Source organism: Periplaneta americana, chromosome 15 (assembly GCF_040183065.1).
Source record: "Periplaneta americana isolate PAMFEO1 chromosome 15, P.americana_PAMFEO1_priV1, whole genome shotgun sequence".
NCBI classification, from domain to species: Eukaryota; Metazoa; Arthropoda; class Insecta; order Blattodea; family Blattidae; genus Periplaneta; species Periplaneta americana.
In genome coordinates, this window is record NC_091131.1 from 155,424,970 (window position 1) to 155,452,117 (window position 27,148).

At 34.4% G+C, this 27,148-nt stretch overlaps 1 protein-coding gene and 1 non-coding gene across 4 annotated transcripts in view; one reads left to right on the forward strand and one right to left on the reverse strand.

Annotated features, from left to right (window-relative positions):
* Positions 1 to 8,326, reverse strand: part of LOC138715467 (uncharacterized) — a 534,187-nt gene extending 525,861 nt beyond the window's left edge. For all 3 annotated transcript variants that reach the window (XM_069848402.1, XM_069848401.1, XM_069848400.1), the window contains exon 1: positions 8,187 to 8,326. The gene's annotated coding sequence lies outside the window, so the exon portion shown is untranslated. The remainder of the gene's footprint in view (positions 1 to 8,186) is intronic.
* A 1,854-nt stretch (positions 8,327 to 10,180) lies between these two features.
* Positions 10,181 to 10,253, forward strand: TRNAM-CAU (transfer RNA methionine (anticodon CAU)). The gene has a single exon. It is a non-coding gene; the product is annotated as a tRNA-Met (tRNA).
* Positions 10,254 to 27,148: the final 16,895 nt, after the last annotated feature.

Genomic DNA, 27,148 nt, shown 5'->3' on the forward strand with positions numbered 1-27,148 from the left:
GATTATGAGGAATAAAATTCATTTTTATAAATTCTGACTTCACAGGCAACAGTGATCTAAAGTTACGTCAATAATTTTTAAACCAATAAAATTAAGTATGTGAAATATTTTAATTCCATTAGCATGTTAAGGACTATTAATAGCAATAAATATAAATAAATTTTTCTAAAATTACAACAACAAAATGGTGGGTGCTAGAAAAATTCTGACTTCATTTTTGGAATCAGCAGATGACATTACATAACAAACAGCAGAAATTGTACATTTAACAAAATCACTGTTGACCAACGTTATCAATAGTTTGTGAATTACACTAATTTGAAGTTGTTTGTAAAATACGAGTACCTTTTCTCTTTAGTTTGAAGAGTAAAATAATATTACAGATAGAGAATGAACTATTCCGAAGACGTATCGTTTCTTTAATTGACTAGTATTCTGAAGCTAAAAATCTGTTATTAATTCCATAGTTGCTTCTTACAATTTTTTTTTTTTTCGATTTAACTACAAAATCACATTATTCTGAAGCACTTGTCACAATTGTTACAATTCACGCCTCTTTTATAAACTTTTTGAAACTGTACATTAGAATGAAAAACTGTAATGAACCAAATCGCAAGAAGTGGTGTAATTTGTAACAATTGCTGTGATAAACACGTAAGAATAATGTAATTGTTACTGGAAACTTAAAAAAAAAATCTGTACAAACCAACTGAGGAATTAATAACACAGTTTTGCCTTCAAAATATTATACAATTAAAGAAATTATATTTCTGAATAGATCATCCTCTATTTGCAATACTGTTTGACCCTTCAAACTAAAGAAAAAATATATTTTATAAACAACTTCAAATTGGTGTAAATCTGAAAATATTGAGCATAGGACCCATGTTTATTTGACATTATTTGTTCAAAATCTGTTCGGAAATAAGTTCCGTAAGTGCGGGAACTCATCATGAATCATCTTCTATCAGAGAATTGAGCAAGCTACATGAGGTCAAAACAGAGAAATAATAATAATAATAATAATAATAATAATAATAATAATAATAATAATAATAATAATAATGATGATAATAATAATGTGATGATAGTGGTGGTGGTGGTGGTGAATAAGAATAAGCAGAGTGGAGGGATAAGGCATGGTCTCCCGCCCTCCCCTTAGCCATCACTTGTTAATTCAAAGTAGTAAACTAGACAGGATCAGATGTAAAATTAAAAAGTTTCGCGACAGACGAACATCTCGTTGCTCAATTAAAATATGCTACATGCAGCTTAGCTCCTAATTTTAATGAGTTAATTACATAATGTTTATTCTAGTGTTTAAATTGTGTGTAAAATAAGATAAAAAGGAAATCAAGCATACAAGAATAAAAAATGAACAAAATACAGGGTTGAAAGAGTAATGGAACGTAGAAAAATTCTCTCCGGCGCCGGGATTTGAACCCGGGTTTTCAGCTCTACGTGCTGATGCTTTATCCACTAAGCTACACCGTATACAACCCTGGAGTCGGACAGAATCGTCTCTGATTGAGTTCCAACTCTTGGATTGAGGGAACCCAAGAGTTGGAACTCAATCAGAGACGATTCTGTCCGACTCCGGGGTTGTATCCGGTGTAGCTTAGTGGATAAAGCATCAGCACGTAGAGCTGAAACCCCGGGTTCAAATCCCGGCGCCGGAGAGAATTTTTCTCCGTTCCATTACTCTTTCATCGTATGATGACGCAGAATATCTGCATGGAAATATCATATGTACTTCGGTACATTGAAATAATATAAAATACAGGGTGTTAAAGAAAAGTATCCAATATTTTAGGAGGCGCTATTATGCATCAAAACAAGAAAAAAAGTCTAATAAATATGGATTCTACAACACATAATTTCTGAGAACTCAACACTTGTTCATAGGAGGTGCTCAATGTGACGTCCATTCATGGCAATGCATTCCTCTGCCCTTTGGCGTAAGGAATCGCGCACTCTTTGAAATTGACCTAGTTGTTCTTGATAACCAAAAGTCTAGGGGATTTAGGTGTGGGGAACTAACAGGCCAAAGTGTGGGGCCTCCCAATCAATCCAGCTGTCCTGAAATGTTAGCGTCAGGTGTTCACGCTTATTGCGGACAAAATGTGCTGGCGTGCCATCATGAACCCATCTGTAGTCTTTGCTGACATGGCACATTCTCCAGCAAAGTAGGCAATACGTTAATAAGAAAGTCCTGATAACGATCCCCAGTTAATCTCTGTTGTAGCACGTATGGCCCTTAATCTATCACCAAGTACACCTGCCCATACGTTGATTGAGAACCGGTGCTGATGCCTTATTTCTTCAACTGCATGGGGATTTTCATCAGTCCACACATGCTGATTATGAAAATTCATAACATCTCTGCTGAACCCCGCTCATATCCGCAACCAAACTTCTCTTTTCAGTATTCCTTGCGACGCGACGTATCAGTATTCCATGCCAGGGGTGTCAACTACGATATGATTATCTGGTAGCTTGCTGTATTGTAGGGTAGAAAAATGCATTGCCGTAAAGGACGTCACATTGAACACCTCCTATGAACAAGTGTTCAGATCTCAGAAAGTATGTGTTGTAGGACCTATGTTTATTAGACATTTCTTTCTTGTTTTGATGCATACTATCACCTCCTAAAATATTGGATACTTTTTTTTAACAACCTTTACATATTGACATATGCTTCATTGAACTATTCCTTACTTTGGGTACATACTGCCAGTCTCTATGCACGCAAATTGGAAGGTGTTCCGCGACTTCTCCCCTTATGCCTCCTTCCTTCCACTTTTCGCATTGTTGTGTTTCATATGACGTCATCTTCGTCGACCACTGCTCTATTTGAAAGAAAAGTTCGAAGTGTTGCAGTAAAACATAACATTCTGGTTCAAACGTTTCCTGTGTCTCTCACGCTCAAATACGCCGCAGTACACAGTTTTCCGAACGGATAATAAAAACTTTGACTTTCCACTGCAAAGGCTTGGGCTCAAATTTCGACGAACCAAAATGGAGTTCTTTTATATACTTCACGATGTATGTGACAGATTTTCACTAGCTACTGACTTAGCCCCTTTTTCCTACTGTCACTCCGCCAATCAATCTCAATTATAATCATCAATATCACCACCACCACCACCACACTTGTGCAGCGTAAATCCATCTATGTGGTTCACAAAGTAAAACGCTTAAGACGGTAAAGTCATTCAAAAGTTCCAGACCGTTAATACCCTAGGACAGTGATGTCAAAGAAAGCGCATTTTCCTGACCTTGATGTCGTGCGCGGGCATCAAGCGCTGGGTATGGAAGAAGGAATAAGTAGCCTGTTGGATTAAAAAAAACAATGGTGCACAAACTTCAAACGGAACGAAAAATTTTATGTCGTTATTTTTATATGGCTTCTTTCTGTTTGATATTATCTATATTGTCTGTAAAACAAAAGTACTAACACCAATTTCTTAATATTGCAGTTGTGTTTTAAACATTAATAACATAATAAAGAGTTAAGAAGGAATATTCACATTAATTCCATAGCAGTACAACTATACTGTACTAAGTAGATGAAACACACCATTCGTAAAGAAAGTGATATCCCCCCCCAAAAAAAAGAAAAGAAAAGATTGAGTATGACATAAGTTGGAATTGATATTGACGGTATCTTTAGCCTTATAAAAGTAACCAATGAACTAATCAAAACAATATTATAATACAAGGCAAAGTTACCTAGGTACTGTATATGTTTTAAGTGTAACTAATATTCCATAACGAAACTCTTATCGCATTATGTTTTTAAGGTGATATTGGTGCGGAACTTAGGAAGAATATTAAATTATTTTCTCGAAACCTGCTAAAGCTATAGAGCTGACATTTTTACAACACATGGGCATATATCTTTTGCTTATTATGTAACAGTAGTTCCTTTGTTAATTAATTTTCTTACAAACATTTTCCATGCGAATATTTTCAAAATATGTAATACCTTATCTTCAGTAATACGTATTTACGATATATTAAATTTACGCAAACATTGTTTCAGTACCTGGAAGGCTACTAAGTAAATAGGCCTATAAGCTATCTGAAAATTTCACTTTTCTATAAAAAGAAGTATAAAAAAAACAAACTTGTAAAAAATGAGCATTAAAATTAAAACTTACATTCTTATAATGCACTTATACTTCTCAGACAAATCTAAAAATTAACATGGATACAGTTTTAATAAGTTCTCTATTGAATCAGTGCTGGCCATCCCTGAATATAGCTCCACCAAGCGGCATATATTACCTCTTTCGTCTATCTCTTTCCTTTCAGCTGTGAAGCGCTCAGGCTCTCCTGGGTTCTAAAGCGCGCGCTTGCGCCTATGGCCATCAATTGACATGCCTGCCCTAGGAGGAGGAGGTTGAGGGCAATTGTCAAGAATAAAGTACTCACACGCACGTTGTGTTGCAGCAAGGACTATAAGCGAACTCTTATTTCCCTACTTCACTTAAACATCAATTTGCAGTGCAAAAGAAAATGTTCTAGAAGTTTTATCAAAGGGAACAGCGAAAAATTATGTTCACGGTATTTTTTATAAATTATGAACAAAGCACTAGAATATATTTTTTATCCAATGAACAAAACAACTTTTGTGACGCACATCAAGATTTCAGGTATAACTCCCTGTAAAGTTGATTTGAATAATTTCGAGGGAAAAATTGTTCCGGAGCCGGGTATCGAACCCGGGACCTTTGGTTTAACGTACCAACGCTCTACCACTGAGCTACCCGGGAACTCTAACCGACACCGATCCAATTTTTCCCTCTATATCCACAGACCTCAAAGTGGGCTGACAACCGTCAAGCAACCAACTTCGAGTGCACACTAACTCCGTGTGACTTAAATTGTGATTTTCTGTTAACGAACAGTGACGTGTATTATGCAAATCAAGATTTCAGGTATAACTCCCTGTAATTATTCAATTTAAACTCCTTTGTTTCAAATATCTCAAAGAATAACACCCTGAAACACGCTATGAAATGTTTATCACGAAAAGAAAGCAAAAACGAACAAAATTGTATTTAAACTCCTTTGTTTCAAATATCTCAAAGAATAACAGCCTGAAACACGCTATGAAATTTTTCATATGTAAAAATTTTTATCACGAAAAGAAAGCAACGACGAACAAAATTGTATTTAAACTCCTTTTTTCAAATATCTAAAAAAAATAACAGCCTAAAACACGCTATGAAATGTTTATCACGAAAAGAAAGCAACAACGAACAAAATTGTATTTAAACTCCTTTGTTTCAAATATCTCAAAGAATAACACCCTGAAACACGCTATGAAATGTTTATCACGAAAAGAAAGCAAAAACGAACAAAATTGTATTTAAACTCCTTTGTTTCAAATATCTCAAACAATAACAGCCTGAAACACGCTATGTAATGTTTATCACGAAAAGAAAGCAACAACAATCAAAATTGTATTTAAACTCCTTTGTTTCAAATATCTCAAAGAATAACAGTCTGAAACACGCTATGAAATGTTTATCACGAAAAGAAAGCAACAACGAACAAAATTGTATTTAAACTCCTTTGTTTCAAATATCTCAAAGAATAACAGCCTGAAACACGCTATGAAATGTTTATCACGAAAAGAAAGCAACAACGAACAAAATTGTATTTAAACTCCTTTGTTTCAAATATCTCAAAGAATAACACCCTGAAACACGCTATGAAATGTTTATCACGAAAAGAATGCAAAAACGAACAAAATTGCATTTAAACTCCTTTGTTTCAAATATCTAAAAAAAATAACAGCCTGAAACACGCTATGAAATGTTTATCACGAAAAGAAAGCAACAACGAACAAAATTGTATTTAAACTCCTTTGTTTCAAATATCTCAAAGAATAACAGCCTGAAACAGGCTATGAAATGTTTATCACGAAAAGAAAGCAACAACGAACAAAATTGTATTTAAACTCCTTTGTTTCAAATATCTCAAAGAATAACAGCCTGAAACACGCTATGAAATGTTTATCACGAAAAGAAAGCAAAAACGAACAAAATTGTATTTAAACTCCTTTGTTTCAAATATCTCAAAGAATAACAGCCTGAAACACGCTATGAAATGTTTATCACGAAAAGAAAGCAACAACGAACAAAATTGTATTTAAACTCCTTTGTTTCAAATATCTCAAAGAATAACAGCCTGAAACACGCTATGAAATGTTTATCACGAAAAGAAAGCAACAACGAACAAAATTGTATTTAAACTCCTTTGTTTCAAATATCTAAAAAAATAACAGCCTGAAACACGCTATGAAATGTTTATCACGAAAAGAAAGCAAAAACGAACAAAATTGTATTTAAACTCCTTTGTTTCAAATATCTCAAAGAATAACAGCCTGAAACACGCTATGAAATGTTTATCACGAAAAGAAAGCAAAAACGAACAAAATTGTATTTAAACTCCTTTGTTTCAAATATCTCAAAGAATAACAGCCTGAAACACGCTATGAAATGTTTATCACGAAAAGAAAGCAAAAACGAACAAAATTGTATTTAAACTCCTTTGTTTCAAATATCTCAAAGAATAACACCCTGAAACACGCTATGAAATTTTTATCACGAAAAGAAAGCAAAAACGAACAAAATTGTATTTAAACTCCTTTGTTTCAAATATCTCAAAGAATAACAGCCTGAAACACGCTATGAAATGTTTATCACGAAAAGAAAGCAAAAACGAACAAAATTGTATTTAAACTCCTTTGTTTCAAATATCTCAAAGAATAACAGCCTGAAACACGCTATGAAATGTTTATCACGAAAAGAAAGCAAAAACGAACAAAATTGTATTTAAACTCCTTTGTTTCAAATATCTCAAAGAATAACAGCCTGAAACACGCTATGAAATGTTTATCACGAAAAGAAAGCAAAAACAAACAAAATTGTATTTAAACTCCTTTGTTTCAAATATCTCAAAGAATAACAGCCTGAAACACGCTATGAAATGTTTATCACGAAAAGAAAGCAAAAACGAACAAAATTGTATTTAAACTCCTTTGTTTCAAATATCTCAAAGAATAACACCCTGAAACACGCTATGAAATTTTTATCACGAAAAGAAAGCAAAAACGAACAAAATTGTATTTAAACTCCTTTGTTTCAAATATCTCAAAGAATAACAGCCTGAAACAGGCTATGAAATGTTTATCACGAAAAGAAAGCAAAAACGAACAAAATTGTATTTAAACTCCTTTGTTTCAAATATCTCAAAGAATAACAGCCTGAAACACGCTATGAAATGTTTATCACGAAAAGAAAGCAAAAACGAACAAAATTGTATTTAAACTCCTTTGTTTCAAATATCTCAAAGAATAACAGCCTGAAACACGCTATGAAATGTTTATCACCAAAAGAAAGCAAAAACGAACAAAATTGTATTTAAACTCCTTTGTTTCAAATATCTCAAAGAATAACAGCCTGAAACACGCTATGAAATGTTTATCACGAAAAGAAAGCAAAAACGAACAAAATTGTATTTAAACTCCTTTGTTTCAAATATCTCAAAGAATAACACCCTGAAACACGCTATGAAATTTTTATCACGAAAAGAAAGCAAAAACGAACAAAATTGTATTTAAACTCCTTTGTTTCAAATATCTCAAAGAATAACAGCCTAAAACAGGCTATGAAATGTTTATCACGAAAAGAAAGCAAAAACGAACAAAATTGTATTTAAACTCCTTTGTTTCAAATATCTCAAAGAATAACAGCCTGAAACACGCTATGAAATGTTTATCACGAAAAGAAAGCAAAAACGAACAAAATTGTATTTAAACTCCTTTGTTTCAAATATCTCAAAGAATAACAGCCTGAAACACGCTATGAAATGTTTATCACCAAAAAGAAAGCAAAAACGAACAAAATTGTATTCAACTCCTTTGTTTCAAATATCAAAGAATATCACCCTGAAATTAATGACGTTACTTATAATTCATTCTGTATACGAATCTGTGACAGGTTAGGTTTGGTTAGTTTAGATTTTTGTTATGCCTCGCATATGCGATCAACTGTATATCCACAAAAATTCAACGATTTTCACTTCCGAAATCTGCGGCACTACCTCAGCGGTAGTTTCACCGTCGTCCTACATTACCGGTACCTCAAAAGCTGCCAGCGTGTCTGTCTTACCTGGTGGTGAGATGCCGGCGCAGACCACATGATGCTGAAACAACCGAACGACATACCGCGGGCTCTGAACCCGGACTGCAAGTTCCACACGGCCGCTTTTGTTATTACTACTTGCCGACGCGTCCCCATGGTAACCCGCCCTGACCAGTAAACTGCGTCCCGGTATCGACATCCAGTGCGCAAGAGTTGCGCTGCTACGGAAGGGACATGCCCAGGTTCGATACACGTTGCGTGAGGTCGAAACTCAAGTATGCGCTAGTCCCTTCGTTGGTGGATATCCCATGTCCACTGCACGTGGCTTCGACACCACAGAGCTCGTTAAGCTCACCAGTAACCACCTCTGAAAAAGAGATCGATTTTGTTTCCGAGATTACTTCGGAATGACAGTAATGTACCCTTTTACCAATGGCTCTTAAATTACAAGAAACAAGGACTCGGTAACAACAATAATAATAATAATATTAATAATAATAATAATAATAATAATAATAATAATAATAATAATAATAATAATAATAATGTATGTATTTATTCACACTGCAAATGGGTAGGCTATATACCCGGTGGCAGTGGTAACTAATTACACTCCATAATGACAATTAATAATAAACACAACTAATCAAAAACAATAATAATAATAATAATAATAATAATAATAATAATAATAATAATAATGTATGTATTTATTCACACTGCAAATGGGTAGGCTATATACCCGGTGGCAGTGGTAACTAGTTACACTCCACAATGACAATTAATAATAAACACAACTATCAAAAACAACAATAATAATAATAATAATAATAATAATAATAATAATAATAATAATAATAATAATGTATGTATGTATGTATGTATTCACACTGCAAATGGGTATATACCCGGTGGTAGTGGTAACTAATTACACTCAATAATGACAATTAATAATAAACACAACTAATCAAAAATAATAATAATAATAATAATAATAATAATAATAATAATAATAATAATAATAATAATAATAATAATAATGTATGTATTTATTCACACTGCAAATGGGTATATACCCGGTGGCAGTGGTAACTAATTACACTCAATAATGACAATTAATAATAAACATAACTAGTCAAAAACAATAATAATAATAATAATAATAATAATAATAATAATAATAATAATAATAATAATAATAATGTATGTATTTATTCACACTGCAAATGGGTATATACCCGGGGGCAGTGGTAACTAATTTCACTCAATAATGACAATTAATAATAAACACAACTAATCAATAATAATAATAATAATAATAATAATAATAAAATAATAATAAGGAGCATCCTAAATTAAATGAAGCATGGTCACTTAAAATAACATTTAAAGTAAATGTAATTTGCATCTTAACCCTAAGTTCGAACTAAGACCCACGAGTGTGACAGGTTCATACATACACAAGTACCTTTCGGCACTACACTTATTTCGCTGTCAAGTCACTCACTGCACTGATTCTACCTGATTTCACTAACACTTCTAACCATTTTATTGTTCAAATACTTTGCACAGCCACTTCACTTGAACAAACACACTTCACTTACACAATAGACTTCACTGACACTACACACTTCACTGACACAACACACTTCCTCACTGATAGAACACTTCAAATAACAATATATCAATTACACCCTTTAAATAGTTACTACCGTCTATTAGTAAAGTCCTTAAGCCTATTTTTAAATACATTTTTGGTTGTTGGTAAAGCCTTTAGTAAGTCTGCAGGTAAAGCTTTCCAGCCTCTGATAGTACGATTGAGAAAAGAAAACTTTCCAGTGTCCGTCCTCTGTCTTCTTTTCCTCAATTTATATGAGTGGTCATTCCTTGAAGAGTAATTTGACGGCTGCAACCTATTTTTTATTTCTCTCCAGGCAGGCTCACCTCTGTATGTTTTGAACATTGCTCATAATCGAATTCGCGTTCTCCGGTCCGTGAGTGTGTCCCATTTTAATGGTGTGGCCTCGGTAGCGTAGTAGGCAGCGCGTAAGTCTCATAATCTTAAGGTCGTGACTTCGATCCTCACCAGGGGCAGATATTTAAGCCGGCCCGGATGGCTCAAGCTGTAGGGGCACGGCATATCCCTATCGCTTGGTCCAAAGGGTTGTGGGTTCGAGTCCCGCCTCGGGCATGGGTGTTGTGATTGTATTAGTATAAGTAAAAGCAAAGGTAAACAAAAAGAGATAACTTTGGAAAACGGCCTCTGGCCGGTCGAAATTTAGAGAGAAAAAAAAATGGTGAATTATTACGACAACACTTGAGAGCCCGTTTTTGAATCTTAATAATAATAATAATAATAATAATAATAATAATAATAATAAAGGATAAGCCCTCTTTCTCTGTTACGTTTGCATGATAAACTGTTATCTTCAGCTCCAGAATGTAATGTGTTATTCATTATAATTTGTATTTTTTTGGTCAGCAATTTGTTATAATTGATGGGTTGGTAGCAAAAACAGGACAAGTCCAAAAGTTCCAATTTTAAGCATAGTACAGTTCTCTTCACTTCTTTTCAAACGGCATCTATTGACATAAAAAGTTTCTACAAAAACCAGATTTGTGTCATTGAAATGAATGTTTAAAAATGTAGCGTTTCTCCAAAAAGTGGATCCGTCCAACGTCTTTCTAGCAAAAGACGGACAAGTCACAAACTTATCCGGTTTTTGTTAGAAAATATCATGAAGATGGCGTTAGTGTTGTCTTTTTTTTTTTCATCGCCATTATTAGCTGTTATTGTCGGTGTTATTGGTTAAATATTTCGTATTACAAAATGAATGATCATCAATATGAACCAGATCCGAAAAAGCCAGTCATCAGAATGAGGAGAATGTTGAGGTGGCAGAAGATGATAATAGCAGTGGGTGTGATGAGTGAAAACAGCTATAATAATAATAATAATAATAATAATAATAATAATAATAATAATAATAATAATAATAATAATAATAATATTTTTTTGATTGAGCATAGCTCATTGTGTTATTAGAATAGGCCTAATTATTTTTCGGTACTAGATATACCTGACGTGCCAAGAATTCAAGACACTGAAGGACACAAATTTAAAAAGAGAAAAATATAAACATAACAATATTGTTTTTTTTTTTTTCAGGAAATCATTCGAACATTAAGTTTTTAATTTAATAAAACACTTATGAAGTACTTATTTGTATGTTGATACAGTTGACAATAAGAAGGAAACATGTTTTCATACATTATAATATATTACGATGTACCGAAGTACATATGATATTTCAGTGCAGAATTTCTGCGTCATCGTATGATGATGGAAGAGTGGAACAGAGAAAAATTCTCTCCGTCACCGGGATTTGAACCCGCGTTTTCAGCTCTGTATGCTGATGCTCTATCCACCGGTGTGGCTTAGTGCACAGAGCGTCAGCACGTAGAGCTGAAAACCCGGGTTCAAATCCCGGTGCCGGAGAGAATTTTTCTCTGTTCCACTCTTCCATCATCATAGGTTTTCATACGTTTTTCTAAATTAATATGTGTACATATAAAATTGTCTTCAAAAAGTGGACCAAATGTTTTTTTTTAGAAAACATATAAAAGAGAACAGTCAAACTTTTTACCAAAATTGGTAGATATATGAGATACTTATATAAAACATGTCAAATTATTATACTGTATGAGAAACATGGAACAGTTTTTTTCGTTTTCTGAAAAATTATTATTTCGGACTTGTCCGGTTTTTGTTATCAACCCTTCAATTTATCCCGTTCACATGCAATCAAGATTTTACTTAATCAGTCTTTATAATAATAATAATAATAATAATAATAATAATAATAATAATAATAATAATAATAATAATAATAATAATAATAATATAGGTTTATCTGATAATATTAGAAAAAACTATTTTCCAGGCTAGAATTTAAAAACATCATGGTCGATGAGGGTCGCCTCGTAGTTGTCCGATTAAGCTGAAAATTTGCACAGATCGTTTTTCTGTTGATTGGAACAAGATAGAGGGGTGGGAGCTAAATTTTTAGAAAGTTGAAAAAGAAGGGCCACTCTAATATATATATATATATATATATATATATATATATATATATATATTCATGTATATACACGGTGAGCATAAATGATTGCCCTAGTTTGGGGATTTTTTTATAGACAAACCGTGAATGATACAACAATGGTACTGATATTACCAAATAAGGTATCTCTCAAAGTTTTATTTGAATTTATCCGCGCGGCGTAATTCCACTTCTTACCGGTAGAGGACCTGAGTTTACAGAAATGGCGACTGGTGTTGTGCGTGCATTTGTAGCGTTGGAATTTCATTCCACAAGATCAGTCATAACAGTGCAGCGAAATTTTCGAACAAGATTCCATAAAGATCCACCAGACCCCAAGACCATTAGACGATGGTACAATCAATTAGTGACCACAGGATGTCTGTGTAAAGGAAAATCTCCTGGTCGGCCACGCATCCCACAAGAAACAGTTGAACGAGTGCGGCCATGCTTCCAGCGTAGTCCACAGAAATCTACACGCCGCGCCAAGACGGCGCTTCGCTCACTTCCACAACGAAGTCCGGCAATTCCTGAACAACAGATTGCCAAACAGATGGATTGGTCGTGCGAGCAGAGACGATATGCAGCTATTGTCCTGGCCTCCACGTTCCCCTGACATAACACCCTGTGATTTTTACCTGTGGGGATATGTTAAAGACTTTGTTTTTGTACCTCCATTACCGGCAAATCTGCCAGAGTTACGCGACCGCATCATCAACGCCATCGCTGCAATCGACATGGATACACTTCATCGTGTATGGGACGAATTGGACTACCGGCTTGATGTCTGCAGGGTCACAAGGGGAGCACACATCGAGCACCTATAAGGTATGTTAAAACAAACTTGGAGAGTTTCTCTGTCTACTTGTATATCTAAATATTTTCTATGTTAAATCGTTAGTCCACAAATAATTTTCGTAACTAGGGCAATCATTTATGCTCATACTGTACTTGTTCGTCCATTTAGATGTTTATTCGTCCATTTACATATTTAGTCATCCATGCTATTACTCGACCGAGGCGAGTGGAGCCGCGGGCGTAATGTGAACTATAGCGATGCGGTATTACGAACGCAGGAGCAGTAGGCCTACAAGTGGTGCTCCGGGCTGCAGGATTCCACTGCCCTCGGTCGAGTAATACACATTTATTCATCTATTTACATTCTGTATTCATTTATCCATTTATATTGTCTTTTATTTATTCATTCATTTACACCATAGGCGGTCAGGCGGACAGGAATCGGGCGTGCTCCGGGCTGGGTGGGCGAATACTGGGCAGTCGTTGCTTTTAACATGAGGCAAGAGGAGTTCAGTGGCGGCACTAGTCGCTGATCTCCTCTATGCATAGACATTTCGCTAGTCCGACCTAATAATAATAATAATAATAATAATAATAATAATAATAATAATAATAATGTTTCATTTTCGCTGGCAGAGTTAAGGCCATAAGGCCTTCTCTTCCACTCAACCAGCCTTAATCAATACAATACATATTTAAATTACAAATATTTACACTACACTTAAAACGTTCTCCAGCTATATTCTTCAGTTAAGTTTTAAAGTTTTAAAGACTAGTAGACTACACATTTATTTAAATTTAGATAAACCTATAATTTATGAGCTAATTTAATTCAATCAATTATAATTAATTTAATATTTGAGTTAGCTAGTAAAATGATGAAAATTAATTTAATATAAACTTACTAGGACTATGTTACAGGGAGAAAAAAAATAGATATATATAAATCTAAAATATATTTCTATAATGAGAATATTAATGTAATTGCCATCAGAGGTTTTGTAAATCTATTTAGAAAAATTAATGATAATAATAAGAATGGACAGATGTTAGTTTCATTATTAATCAGTAATTAATCTGTTAAGTAAGAATTTATGTAATTTTGACCTAAATGAAGTTATTGTCCAACCTACGACCTACGAGTGTGCTAAACTAGCCCCGGCTATCGAGTGATTACTTGTACAGGATTCATATCATATCATATATCTCTAACACTGGTTTATGAATACGAAAAACGTTAGTTCGCTGATCATCCACCGAAAGCCCGCGCTAAGAATGTCTATGAATATGGCCCTTAGTGTTGGGGCTCTTAACCTGGGGTCCAAGTACGTCTTGGAGGTCCTTGGATGGGCTTCAGGGGGTCCGTAAAGTCACATAAAAATTAACATATTTATTCACTATATTGTCCCGCGCCGTGGCGTCGTGGTCTAAGGCATCCCGCCTAGGACTCGCGTTACGGAATGCGCGCTGGTTCGGGTCCTCATGGCGGAAGAAATTTTCTCATGAAATTTCGGCCAGTGTATGGGACCGGTGCCCACCCAGCATCGTGATGCACTTGTGGAGCTACAATAGGTAGCGAAATCCGGTTGCGAATACCAGCTATAACGGCTGGGAGGATCATCGTGCTAACCACACGATATCTCCATTCTGGTTGGATGATCGTCCACCTCTGCTTCGGCATGTGGGCGTGAGGCCAGCAGTCGGCTGGTCGCTCTAGGCCCTTCACGGGCTGTAGCGCCACGGATTATTATTATTCACTATATTATTATTTCAGCGTAAAGAACAGAAGCATAATTGTTTCTCACCTTTTTTATTTATTTATAGGAAGGGGTCCATAGCTTTTAACAGATTTTCGAAGAAGTCCATGACGCAAAGAAGATTAAAAACTATTGTCCTAGTAGAATTGACAATAATACTTTGTCACTTAATTTCAGTACGATGTCTTTTAAAATTAGAGAATTGTGTTTGTAATGTATTTACATTATCTAAACAACTAATTGTTTTGCTTTATGCATTTTCTTCTATGTTTTTGACAATAATATTTAAGTAGCCTACTTCATTTCAATTTGCATTTTCAAATTGGGGAGATGTTTTTATAATATATTTACATTATCTTCACAACGAAATTCTATTACGATTTTGCTTTATGTATTACATTATATCTTTTGTAAAAAATATTACATATTCACTCTTTTGGTTTATTACTTATACAGGGACATCATTTTATTTTTTAATAACATTTTTAATATTAACCTGGCTATACCTTTGTATCAACGCCGTTTGCTACCCCCTTCCACGACTGGAGTTCGATGATACTAGCGTAATATACAAACAAATCACTTTACTAGGTATAGGAGGGAAGAAAAGTAGTTTATCCATTTACGTACACTAGAAAATATCGCGCTCTTGAGTTTGATAATTTTCATTAGGTTTTTGTTTAATCAAAATACAGTATAGTATTAACAATGAGTGTTTTTACTCATGAACTGAGCTGTCCATGTGGACGTATTCATTATGCAGTGTATATCATACTGTTTACAGCACATTAGCGTGCAATATAGAGAATAAAGTTAAATTGAAACATAATCATAATATAGATATTTAAACACATTTTTTAAAATGGTGGCCGTTCATTTCGATACAGGCTTTAGTTCTAATGTGCATATCACCGCACTATAGACTATTGTACCTAATCCCAATTACCAGTTTCGTCCTTCGTAACTAGTAACTCATGTTGAAATATTTCTGTACCTACTCTATAAAAGAGTACCTTACGTACTGTAAATTCAATCTTCACTTCTGCCCGATCCGAAAAGATAAAATTACTCAGACATACTATCTACTGTCCGTCCAAGTGGTTATGTCGTAGGGTCGTAGAAAGGGAGGAAATCACGTGACAGTTAATTACTTAATGAGGCCCTTTTATTTAAGGTGTTTTAAACAGTTGTATAATATTACGTAGACGTCCAATTCCTAACAGAAATTAATGTTCTCACAAAAGAGCTAAGACGACAACCCAGCCACTAGCTGGCGAATAAAAGCAGGTGGAGGAAACCGAGATACGACGTAGGCAAATGGACAACAGTATCTGTGCGAAAATGATTCAATATTGAAAGCTCTTTCGTCACTGGAAAACGCGAACATATTTTTGGAACGTACTGTTCACTATGACCGTAAGGCTACTATGACTGTATATGCGGTCTTGGATCTGTGTGCAGGACGGTTGAACTTCATTAGTAGAAGGGGTGGGAGTGAAGTACATTAAAAAACTCAGGTACAATAAAAATTGAAGTAAAAATAAAATGAAGTCCCTGTACATATACCGGTCAAGGTAGTAATGTTCCATCGGCTTAATGACGTTAGAGTGGAGCGCCTGTCCCGAGGAAGCTAAGGGGTAAGGACTGGAGTGGGACCGGTCTGCGTAGGGAAGCGTGCACGAACTTGTCCGTACGCCAGTATAAGACCCCTCGCCACCCGACAACAGGCTGAGGATGGCGTGGACTCGGTCTGCATAAGAACTCTGTGTATAATTAGTTATATTCATGATTATAACTTGAAAACTTCAGGTCTAACCAGTTCCTGAAATAGATTTCGTCCTTCTAGTCTCAAATTTCAATTATTAATCACATGTTCACATTCACTAAACTAGAATTAAATTAATACTTACTGTTACCTCTCTTCATGAACTCTGTTATTGTTAATCTCAGTTTGTGTTATTTGACGATCGCTGTCACACCTCTAGTAAAATTTTCTTAAGTCTTGTTCCCTGCCAGTTAGCCAAATGTTTCTCTTTCTCCTGAAAGAACTCGTAACAAACTGCATCCAAGCACACTTATTGCCAAAACTTAAGCCTATTATTTGAGGATAATGTAAAATTGTGCAGCGATTTTTTTTTTCTTTCAGATATCCAAATGTTACTATATCGTGTATTTACACGAAAACTATTGGAAGAATAGTAAAAGAGAGGGCAAACGAAATTTCGAGGCAAGATATTTTTAGTAATATTAAAGACCTAGGATCACTAAAATACTATAGGGAGGTTAAACAGTTTTGGAAACAGGAAGAATATATTAGACTAAATTCAAGGGAAGAGAGAACAGGAATGGCATGGTGGAGATTAGGTATCTGCAGGCTCAAGAATAAGAGAGGGAACGTAGAGAAGGATAAATGTCCTTTGTGTGGACTAGCGGAAGACGCAATGCATATTGCGTTAAAGTGTCAGGCAACGAATAATTTGAGAAACGGTTGGGTGGATAAAAAATGTCTACAAATAAACGCTATAGTAGCTTATAAAAAATTAATGGTCCCCTAAACGCCAGCAATCTACATAAATTAGGAAAATTTCTGTTTAGAGTTAAAATTAGATGGGAAGAGGAAGTCAAGACTCTAACGCAGTGGTCGTCAGCACTCGCTGAAATGTGCAATGGGCACGCGGTGCAGTCCCGTGTGCACTGTCGTGCAATAGGGAGAGATAGAGAGCATACCCGCTAGCAGCTACGAGAGCACTGTAGTGCACTGCGTTTTCCGCGGGTAAGAGAGGCTAGCCCCAGCGTGCTCTGTGCTGACGACCCCTGCTCTAACGGATATGGAATTATAAATATTGACTAGTCGGACACGATAGGGAACTATGAAAAGTAGTCAATGAAGTTAACAGAATAATTTTTAAGAGATTGAGTATGGAAATGAAAAAGTTAAAGTAAGAGTTTCAAATACAAGAACTATTATTATTATTATTATTATTATTATTATTATTATTATTATTATTATTATTATTATTATGGTGAATAGAGGATGATACTTATAGGTTCAAGATATACTAGTTTTTGTAATATTTCTATAGAGAGTGACGGCGGATTCAGAACTGGAACATATCTAATCCCAAGGCTTTTTAACTTTACCCAGGTTGCATCAGTATGTATTGACCAATCAGAACGCAGTCCCCGTGTGACGTATGACGATTCCTGGCACATGGCGACTATCATTTGATAATATTATGTTGTGCCGAGAAATGTTGAAATAAATTGAAAATAATGCAAAATATCACCTGTGAAACGTTAAAATACATATATAATATATAGAAAATACTTACATATTATGAATTTGTGTTGTTCACTGTTTATTTTTGAATTGATAGTGGTAATGGCCAACATCTGTATCTGCAGGACGTTTTCGTGTTTTCCCAATTTTATTCTTGTTATACCTCATTTAATTCACGAGTCAGAGTTTTACGGTGGTTTCACCATGATGGAATGGCATAACCATGTTCTGCCTGTATTGCGTGTGAGCGTGTGCAATTTTATTATGAAGCTGCGGAAATTTATTTTTTAGTTTAAAAACAACATAACCTATAGGCATAATACAAATACAATGCATGTAGTGATCAGCTCGTATGATAGTTCAGGAAACCCAAAAATTAAATTTAAGGTAATGCAAATTATAACGTGTGATATTTATACGTAGTTATAAAATACTTACGAGTGCATACGTATGTTTGCTCTGTCTAGTTTTCACTGTGGCTTCGAAAATATCCGTAGGAATATCTTTGATGCAGGCCTATAGGAATATATTCAGCTGTCCTTTTCAGTATATTTTTGCCAACCTGAAATTCAGTGATATCATGAAATTCAAGAAAGTGATCTTCAATTTATAATGTTGTAATATAATATGAACATTAATTTTTCAAACGGTTTCTTCTACTCTGTCGTACAAAAATGCTTGTTTAACTACCATAGTACTTAAAAATAATAATAGATTAAAATGGCATACAAGTGAATTACTTACTTATTAATTAATTATTTTCTTGTACTTTTTATTCATCTGTCTCGCTTCTGCACTATCCTGCACTCCTAACCTCTTCCTCTTGTGTGCTTCAGTTTTGGAATTTAGATACTTTATCCTCACGAAAAATATAGTTTTCACAGCTGCTTCAAGTACCTCTGAAGGGATATGTTGTAGGCCTACATTTGAAGCTACGAAGTCTGTGGTCCTTTTTAAAACATTTTTCCCCCGTTGAACATTGTCTTTATGGAATAATGTGAATGAGGACACAATATTTTTGAATTCTTGTAGCCAGGTTTCAGAAGGTGAAGTAAGGCCTCCGTATGAAAGATGTCTAACCCAGGATGGAACTGTGTAGTTATGTTCTGTGTGATTTTTGTGCGTGAAGTTTCCCAGATACGGATATTTATCTTTAAACTTCTTGGCAATGTAACCTGCAATATATTCCAAACCATCCTCTTCACTTTGTTGTACAATTTCAGCATGGGAAATTTGTTCATTTTCAAGATCTTTAATGTGTAGTTCAGCAGGCAGACAGCTTGATTCAGGTATGGTTATTTGAGCTTTGTTTAGAGCTTTCGCTACTATAAATTCATCCTGGTCAGCATCAGTTGTATTTGTTTGCCTCTGAATAACTCCAGGGTTCTTACCTAAGATAATCATTCTTATTCTGTATATACAGTCCAATGGAGAAGGATGATCATGTAGTCCACCTCGAGTCCGGATTTGAGAAAAGAAATTTTCTACCAGATCTTGGTTTAGTCTGTGTGTTAAAATGTATTTGATGTTATGCTTTTCAACCATATCTTGAAACAAGAGGCGAAGGGATTTAATGGAAACAATTACAGCTTTCTGAAAGGCCTGTAAACTATTTTTTCCAGTGCAGAGTGAGGTGGTCATGACTGTTTCCATTTTATTTAAAATTATATTTTGCTGCTCTAGATATGTTCCATAGGGCATTTTAGTTGGAACTGAATGGTTAGGGGTATAAGAATTAAATATGTCATACCATTCATTTACCAGTTCTATGAAGGCTCCTGTTATTTCAGCTAACTTTTTGTCAGGTCCAGGTTTGTAATGTTTCAAAGCAGTGGCTGTAGTGTGAGAGAGTAACTGTGCAGCTAACAGAACATTTTGCCTTTTAGTTTTTTCACATTTCACATGGCTGGCACTTAATTTGTGGCATGAAGTTATTTCTGTGGCAGTACTTTTGATCAATTCTTCCACAGGAACACTACTGATTTGTTCTCCATTTTCCAAAGTAAATCCGTGGTCTAGGAACCAGTTACGAATCAACTTTAAAAGATGGGGGGCATCAGCAAAAAAGTAGATGGGTTCCTGTGAGACGGGATGCTTGTAGATTGTATTCTGAATTGATATTGACAGCTCCCTCCAGAGACCCATATTCCCTCCACCACAGTCACTAACACAAGCAACTACTTTATAGCCAATAATATTTAATTTAATGATAATATCATCCAGTATGACCTGAGTGATTTTGCAAACAAAGCCAATATATATTGCCTGCTTCCATTTCGCAAAAAGTCCTCTAGCCATTACAATCTGGAGATAAGAATGAGGTCCCACAACTTCATCCTCTTTCTGGTCATATTCGAGAGTACTGGCTATTTTCATTTCGTCATAGGATAGAACTGTTGTTTTTTCAAAATTATTCATATTCTGTCCTGCAACATCCATTATTTGTATGACATCAGGCAAAACACCTTGTCGCAGTGACAGATTTGAAGCCCACCTTTGAAGTGATGAAATTCCAGGTAAGGGAATATTCATTTTTTCTCTAAGGTATATGTAACACCTTTTACTAAGGTATCTAATAGTGAAAGCATTAGAAATGTCATCAGGTGACCATTTCACATGTTTTTTTTTGTTCATGATTATGTCTATTTTATTTTTACTAAAAACCCCTGAAAGTACTTCCTGAATTTTGTGATTTAATGCAAGAACTTTCTTCTCATCCATTTCAGCAGATATTTTCTTAATTTTTTTTTCCAATTGGCTAATCTGTTTTTTATATCCTTCAACTTCATATCTACTTTGTAAACATTGCTCTTTGAGTTTCTTATTTTCCTCTAGAACTGTGTTATAATTTTTAAGTAGAATTTCATACCTCGCTTCTTCATTCTGTGGCTCAGGTTCTGGTACTGACTCACCCACTTCATTAATTTCAGCATCCTCTTCTAACATATTGTGAACAATAGTTTTTAGATTTCTCTTCTCCATTCTTATATTTCGAGGTGATACTGTCCTCTGAGACTGTTCTGGTGTTAAATTTAATGTTGGAACAGCTGAAAGTAACACAGAATTAATAATTATAATTAATAATAATAATAGTAATAATGCCTATCATAGTAAGAGTATAAAAAATCAGTCATGTGATAATTTATAGGCAGAGCTTGACAAACGGGACTTTATAATAAACAGGAATATTCAAAATTCATAAGTAGTAAAGGGAGAACACAAGTTATAGATGATAACTTTCTTCACAACAGACATAATACTTGAGATATATATATATATATATATATATATATATATTAAATTTCTTTACACAAATTTTAAATATAATTAAATTATTAGCCTTACCAGATGGTTTTAAAGTCCTTGGTCTTTTTACTTGAATACCAAGTAAAGAAGCCCTGAAATCCAATTCAAAATCTTCCTCTTTAAAATGTAGTGAGCATATTCTGCTGGTATCAGGGTTAAATTTATCTTGCCTTTTGCACGCTATTATCCATTGTTTCCTGATGTCTTCTCTTTTAGGTATACAAAAAAAAGAAACATTTTCACCTTTGCTTTTTGGTAAAAGCTTTTGCAGATAGCAACAGCACATCTTTGGCCTAGCATGGCTGAAAATGGACTAGGACATTAGGAGGGAACAATACTATATATCATTATCGGTATTATTGTTATACATATTATTTTATTAAATACATGGTGTACAAAATTATTGAAATTTAAAAATAATTAATTTACTAATTTTTCCATAACATAACAACGATAAAATAATAATGGTATTAGATTGAAATACTATAAATTAAAATCGCGCGGGAACGTAAGTTTAATGTTTCCAAACGAGCCGTAATTCATTTAACATTAGTTTAAGTCATTTATATCGCAGGACTTTAAGCAATTATTCAATATTTATAAGGTGAAAACATTTATGCTATTAAGCAATTCCTAAAGATCACTTAGAACACATTTAAATGCCACTATACGCGGGAAACGTGTGACGTCATTGACGATCCCCGCTCCCCTCAATAACCCTCGTCACCAAGCTCCATTTTGAGGCAACCTGTAGAGAGTTAAAAAGCCTTGATCTAATCCGCCATGACGTGAACAAAGATTGATGAAATAAATAAATAAATAAAATAAATATCGCGTATTTGATTTTACGAGTAGATGATTAAATTGAATTGATTTAGATGTTTAAATTCATCACACAGATTTTGTAATGGCAATGTGTTAGGATACAGCAATGTACAGTGTAATTAATACGGCGACACTGAGTTACATTATAACAATTTTACGATTTTGGCATGGAGTTTCGCTGAATTAGACAATTGGTTATTAATTACCTACACAATAACTATTCAATTTTCATCACAAAAATGTCAGAAATATAAATGTATGATACTAGACTACTTCCATCTGTGGAAGGGCGTTGATAACAAGATAATTTGAGTCTAGGTTTACAAGAAAACGGAACTCAGTCTTCTTACTATTTTTCCTCCTCCATGTTTGTCTTATTGATTTATTGCAAAACTCTTATCATTAAGTATGAGTAACTACTGCACAATCATTACTTCATATATTGATAGTTTAGTTGTGAATAGCAATGGTGCTTCAAATATCTGTAAAGAACAGGAAGAAAATAAAATAAAATTCAGCTGAATATTTAAACACTAGTAATAATAAATTCTCTCATCCTGAAATTAGTTATGATGATAACGTCTGATTCTTCACTATATCAGAACATCAGTTTCTTCTCCAATTTATCCTGCGTTGTATATTTCTTCCAAAGGAATTTTACAAACATGCCAAACATCTCGTGGGATGAAGACTGCCAAGACTAATTGAATCGCTTATTTCAGAAACAAGTCAAACACCAAAACAAGAAAGAAATCAGTTAAAGGCGGCATAATGTTCTATGGGGATATACGTTAGAGCTGTGCGTTTTCCCTTTCAAGCTTGCCTGCCCCGTGTCATTCAGAATACGTCTGATATTCCGCTCTTGACCTTGTAAACAGGCCGAGCGCAAGCTTGCCTGGCAGTACCCGCTCCTTCTCATACCAAGCAGTGTTGCCAGGTCTCCGGAAATTTCCGGAGATCTTCGGAATTTTTTAACTTCCCGGAAAAATAGGAAATAAAGTTGTAATCTCCGGATTTTTTTATGTAGGAAATTATTATTTTTTTTTTTTTTTAGAAAACCAATCTCTGGCATACATTAAAACTGGTAGATGAACATTATATAGTTAAAGTTTTGTTAATATTTTATAACTTGACTACTAATGCTTTCCTAAATATAAAATATGTAACGCATAAAAACGAACATAATCTGGTCTGGAGAAACATCTATGAGAGGAAGGTGGTGACTACTAATCAAATTGGTGAGTAGAAAAATTAAAGTAGAAATCTTTTTATTATAGGTTCATGTATTGTAATAGTTAGAAGATTATAATAACATTTTATGTGATTTTCGAAAGTGCCTCCGGAAATTGTGGACAAATCTCAGGATTTTTTTCATTACCACCTCCGGAAATATTTTTCCAAGATCTGACAACACTGATACCTAGCGTAGTATGACCCAAGAGAGCCCAGTGGGTTGTTACGAAGCCTGTGTGTAGTTTAAACTGTACGCTATGGATTCTCAACACGTGCAAGACAAGTTAAGGTGCGGAGACTATGTTTTGGTTAATGGAAATAGCAATGGATCTGAAGCCTGGAAAAAATTCTCTTGTGTAAATGAAAAAGAAACACTAAAACCAGAGGGTGCTGCGAAATTCAATACGTATGGAAAGATTTTAAAAGTGAAAGTCAGGCATGTTGCGTCATACAGGGACATCATTTTATTTTTACTAACATTTTTAATATTAACTTGCCTATACCTCTGGATCAACGCCGTTTGCTACCCCCTTCCACGACTGGAGTTCGATGATACTGGCGTAATATACAAACAGATCACTTTACTAGATATAGGAGGGAAGAAAAGTAGTTCATCACAAGAAATGATCACTGAAACTGAATGTTGATAACTATTACTTTTAAATTTCGTACCTAACAAACAAATTTAATTTGTTTATGAAAAACGTTGAACATCTTAATAATAATTTGTTAACTGATATTAGGTCAAATACAGTCGAATACACTGTTAAATGAACTGTTAATTCCGTATTATTTCTTCCATTTTGTTATACTTATGACCGTTACTGTTCGATTGAAATAGCTGTTAGAGCAGTAGCTACAGTAGTGGTCAAAATAATGAGTGTGCTACAATCTCTATATCGGCCTACTGTATACACTTATATGTATTTATCTTAATTTGAGACTCGCCTAGTATGAAGTCCATACGACGTTCCTTCCTACTGTAGAACTTGTCAATTACCCTGGTGTAAACCCCTCCATCTTGGACATCATATTATTTTCTATTGACAGTATTGCAAGAGCAATGAGATGATCCTGGGACATAGTGTTTCTTAAAAACCGTTTTTATGCGCTTCAAGCAAGAAAAACATCTTTCTGGCTCAGCAGTGGTCATTGGTGTTGTAACCAAAATATTGAACAACTTCGGTACTTCACGGAATGGATCCTGTAAATTGTTGGGGACTATGTATTGTAACAGTTGAACAGACATCTATATTTTGGAAGTCGGGTTTTCCATATAGAACTCCAAGTTGTGTCTTTAACACTCTTTTGTTCAGTATAGTACAGCTGTTGACAGCAACTTCAAGTTCGCGTTCACGAAAATTATATGAAAAATTCTAAAAAATTTTGCTGTTTAACAATTTTGTTGCGTCTAGATAGCTTAAAGACTGGGAACGATGAGTAGTTTCTGAATTATACAGTCACATACTTCCTTGGCTTCAATTTTCTGGGATTCCATTTTCCGTCGCTTGCTACCTGATTCAGGAGGTACCTCGTAGCCCTACAGGTAGATGGCAGCAGCAGTCTGATATTTGAATTCCAAATACATTGTAAATAGTTCCGAGTTCTTCCACAAACAAGCATTCTTTCGTTACGCTTTAATTTTGCAATCTCCAAGCTGTGTTGTGCTGAAGCTGACTACAGCACTTTCCCGCGTAAAAATAACCAATCAGAGCAGTGATTTCAGCTTCGCACATGCGCATAAATGTCTACATTCTCATATGAACTTCAGAATAGCACAACGAACCCCCTGAGGCACCAAAGAGCTCTTCAGCGAAGACTAAACACTCTATAACGCGTCATGAATATAACCATGGGAAATTGTCAAATGACAGATCAGATACTATGGTATTACAAATACATTATTTGAGCAAAAATTATTACTGTGCTGTAGCACTGTAGCACATAGGGACGGGCCGCCCCTGTGTTAGACTTGAAATGAACTGTAAATGATAGACTTGAAATGAACTAGATCATAGACAAAGAAGTGGAGTCACCATTGAATCATTTGTCCTGAGACCGGAACTTTGGCAGAATGCCTTTTTAAATGTGTTAAATCTATCTTCATTTTGAAAGTATGATAAATCTGTACGAATTATACCTTTGTGATTGAAACGTCACAGTTTTATGTTGCCCTTTTCTGCCTTTTTTAATATAAATGCCTAATTTACAAAATAAATGTTTTTTTTGCCTTTATTTGATTAATTACACTACTCAACAAATTCGAACTTTTTTTCCATAACATTAATAAAATAGGCTGATCTTAACTAATTTGCATGCGCTGAACACGAAAATGACAATTAAAAGTTCGTAACACGTCACGTTTTCGTGTTATAGATACTTACTTGATACATTTCAAACGCTCTTTCCTTAAACACATCCAAAACAACTGTTGTTCCATTTTCACTAAGGTCCAGTGGTCTTCAATCTCCTCAATCTTCCTTTAGGCTCAAAATTCATCATTCAGATTGTTCTTCTCAAAATTGTGATTGTCCCATATTAACCGAATCCTCAGAAGTTAAGTATTTAGGCATTACGATCGACCAACACTTACGATGGAACAAATATATTACATATTTATCCAATAGATTACGTAAAACAATTTATATCTTTGTTATACTTCGGTCATATTTACCAGTTAATATTTTACGTCTCATTTATTTAGCTTTATTTCAATCCATTCTCCATTATGGAATTTTAGGGTGGGGAAATGCTTGTAATTCTAATCTCACTCCACTAATACTTATTCAGAAAAGAATCATTAAATTATGCTTTAATAAAGCAATTGATTATTCATCTGAGCTTTTGTTTACTGATTTTAATGTTTTGAAAATTAAACAGATTTATTATATTGCCTTATTAATCTTCATATATAAAAACCGTAATAAATTCAAATTGTATCATCATAAATATGGAACTGAAAGATCCGATTTTATACGACTAGAGGAATCAAAGTGTTTCACAAGCACAGCTCTGAGCCATGGTACCTACTTTGGTCCAAGGTTATACAATAAAATAATTCATAAATATCCAGATTTGCAAAATTTTAGTATCAGGAATTTCAAAAATAGCGTTAGGAATTTAATTTTTAAAGAATATATATTGATTTAATATGTATATGTATTTGTATGACTTAAATTGTTAAAATTGAAATTGTATTTTTAAATTTAATTTAATCCTGTAATTTTTTTCTTGACCCAGTTTGTGTCAAAAAATTATCTTTGTGTTTATCTTTGTATTTAGATATCTCCCTGAGCACGAGTTTTTTTACTTCTTCAGGGAAGAACTAAGATTGTATTTCTGTCAATGTTATTTTATTAACAATAAACAACAATAACAATAAACAACATTGAAAAATCAGGATTTTTGACCCATTAAAAATTACTTTGTTCTCCTTTTTTGTGTGAAAATTTGCAGGGGCAGCTTAGATGTGATAAAACTGATATACTACTAGGTTCAAAAAGTTCCCGGAATTTGCTAGTATCATAGAAACAACGTACCTTAAACACTATTCTACAGCATTCCCTTCAAAATAGTTGCCTTCCGCAACAACACACTTTTGCCAACGCGTGTAGAGTTCCTGGAAGCAGGCCAGGAAGCCATTTTGTGAAACCCGTCTTAGTGCTCTCGTCGCGTTTGCGATAACCTCTT